This window comes from Ciona robusta, unplaced genomic scaffold, assembly GCF_009617815.1.
Source record: "Ciona robusta unplaced genomic scaffold, ASM961781v2 AP042729.1".
NCBI lineage: Eukaryota > Metazoa > Chordata > Ascidiacea > Phlebobranchia > Cionidae > Ciona > Ciona robusta.
The window spans coordinates 138-3,725 of NW_028323108.1; positions in this window are offsets into that span (position 1 = coordinate 138).

Below are 3,588 nucleotides of genomic sequence, written 5' to 3' on the forward strand. Positions count from 1 at the left end.
CAGGCAACCCCTATTTAAGTAATAGGCATTGGTTAACTTATAGTTTAGTATTGTATGAATGAAAACAAATGCAACTTGCTTTATCCTCGCCACAAAAGGTTAGTCGTTTCACACATGTGATCTGTTTCAGACACCTCGTGCCAGCTTACAACTTATCACATATGTACTTTGTTAAAGAATTTTTTAATTTTTTTTTTTTTTTATTGTGTGTCTGACCATTAGACAACCCATTTGTGACCACTGGGTTAAAGCAATTGTCGTTAATGTCTTGCCAACGGCACATGCACCCACAATGGTAGCAGCGCCGTGCTTCGAATCTATCTAAGATACAGTTATTCCCACAGCAAGATATCTAATGGTTTTAAGTTAATAGTGAGTTTGGTGTGCTGAGATCTAAGACTATTATCCAATATATGTTGTATATTATAATTGCTTACCACTACATACAGCATGTAGCTGACTGCATGCTGTGTTTGGTTCTAACGGTGCTGGTTCACATTCCATCAAGTAATTTGTGTTTAAATTGCAAGATTTAAATGAGAAGAGTTTCTACAAAGAATACAATGTAAATGTAAAAAGAATTTTCAAGTATTTTTATAAAAAATACTAAACTTACTTGTTGATACCGTTTGTTGATCACAGTTGTAGGGTCATCTACATACATTCCAATCTGTTTGCACACAACTAGTTGTGCATGTGCTTCAATCTTTCATTTTCGAAACTCGTGTTATTACCCTCAATACAAAGAATTTTAACTGTCTTGGTGTTCATACAAAAATTAAAATCCAATACCAAACGTCACCCTGCTATACCTTTGTGGGCGTATGTGTCTCTGGGCAAGACACTTAACGGCAATTGCTCCAACCCAATGGGTTGTCCAAATTATAGCCATACATAAAAAATCTCCCCAAAAAATAATTACCCACAAAGTAACATACATGGCAACTCGTAAGCTGGCAGAGGTGTTAAACCCGTGTGATAACGACTGTCGTTTTCCGGCCACGCGAGGATAAAATAAGTTACACTCATTCATTTATTCACCCATTAATTTACCGTTATACACCACTACTTAAAAATCTACAGCGATATCAAACCTATAAATAATAATTTGCATATTTTTAAACGATTAACTGGTTTAAATAAATATCCTTACCAGACAGACTGGCCTCCACTTTGGATTAAATGGATCACTGTCGTCATACAAGTAAACAAATCCTTGGGTCTTATATGAAAGCCCTACTGGTGCTGTATTGAAAGAAAACATTATTAAATATTATCATGAAATAGTTAACTTTATTTACAGTCACAAGAATTTTGTCGACAATCTGTTTCATCATTTGAACTTCCTGTGCATGTAAGATTTCTCAGTGGTGATTCAAGCAAACAACTTCGTGTCCGATTCTGTTTTCCACTTCCACAATTTTTTACGGATTCACATTTGCTCCATGCATTCCATTCTGCCCAAACTAAGCAAAATAAAAAATATAAATTTATGTTTATATAGGTGATTTCCTAGGTTGACACAGCCAGTTGATTTGGGATTTAGGTAATAGTTGGCTTGGCTCGTTACCCCAACTGAGAAACTTTATATTCCTCTTTTTTTATATTCTTTTTATTTTATACTTTATATTATTTATATTTTATATGGGTGAGGACCTAGCTTGGCACAGCCAGTTGACTTGGGATTTAGGTAATAGTTGGCCCATTACTCCAAATGAGAAACAATGCAGAATTAAAAGCTGCGATCGAAACTTACTTCTATCGCATCATAGGAAACATTATTTAAAAAATGCAATCCTGGAAACATCTATGGTGCCACATTTGAATACAGTAAGTTTAAAAGAATAAATGAATGTAACTAACTTTATCCTTGCGTGGCCGGAAAACGACAGTCGTTATAACATGACTGTATACACCTCGTGCCAGCTTTTGAGTTACCAAGTATGTTACTTTGTGGGTTTTTCTATATTTTTATGTATGGCTGATAATTTGGATAATCCATTAGTGACACTGAGTTGGAGCAATTGCCGTTAATTAAGTGTCTTGCCCAATGACACATACGCCCACAATGGTAGCTGCGAAGAGCCTTGAACCCATTACCTCTGGGTTACAGGCAGGCACGTTAACCAACTGTGCTACGGCGCTGGACAAAGTCATGTTTTTGTATGTAGGTCGATACTTACTGGGACAGACATGCTGGTTGCACAATCTCCTGTTGGTGACTTCTCCACCATCCAGGAAAACTTAGCTGGCCACAATCTAGTTCTTACTTGGCTTCCACCACCACAAACCTCTGAACATTCTCCCCAACTGCCCAGTTTGAAGGCATGTAGTAACTTTTGTAAACTAAAATACAGAAATAATGATGAATGTTAACATTTTTGTATCTAAAAAAACTTATTTTTAAAAAGCTTTTTTCCTTAGCAAGTAACTATAATGAGGCATTTTTAAAAAAATGTTTGAGATAAGGGTAAAGTAACGCCACATTATTTCTTTACTTTTGATTTGCCTAAAACTTCATATAGAGAAACTGCACTAACTTTGAGGTGAGAAAATGTATCTTTGACAGAGGGCTGTTTTAAATGAATTATTGAATGAAGGTGAACACAAATCCTCTTGTTTGCATGGAGAACTTGCACAGGGCTCATTTTTGAACTCCTAAAATACATTGAATGAATGTAACTTACTTTATCCTTGCGTGGCCGGAAAACGACAGTCGTTAATACACGGGTTTAACGTTTAACACCTCGTGCCAGCTTACGAGTTACCATTTATGTTACTTTGTGGGTGATTATTTTTGGGGGATTTTTTTATGTATGGCTGATAATTTGGACAACCCATTAGTGACCACGAAGTGTCTTGCCCAAGGACACATACGCCCACAATGGTAGCAACGTCGAGCCTTGAACCCATAACCTATGGTTACAGACAGACGTGCTAACCACTATGCCGCGGCGCCGGACATTATCTTCTAATTTCCTTACTATCATATTATAAATTACCTTTAAGTATCGAAACGCATTTCTAGAGTAATACTTTGCCCCAGTGGTTGGTACAAGTCCATTAACTGCAGTAACCCATAGTCCATCTACTTCATACCACTCTAATATAGAAGAATCAGCTTGTTGAGATTGCTGTGTAATACGATCATTGCTGTTTATTTCACAAATATTTTGACTCGAATAATGGTTGAAAGATTTGCACCTGGATAAACAAATATTTAAATAAAAAAAATTCCCAGCGTTACAGCCTAATGTTTGCAAGCACACACATTTGCCTCAAAAAATATTCTGAATTCAAAATTCTTCACCTGTCATCTTTATGACATGATAATACACATTGGTAAATATTCTGACCCAGCACTGTCCTATATACATATCCAGGAAACAGTGAATTTTCAGGGCCTTGATCTCCACTTATGTTTTCCTCCAAGACTGCTGTGGCAGCTTAGCTTCTGTAGTTACCTGGCTTAAGCACTTGGTTATAACTGAATCCATGCTTAAAACCGCAATACAGAAAGAAGGTGGAATACACTCCAATGACAATAGTGCGTCATGTTGACACAAGGGAAATAAAATATGGTTATCT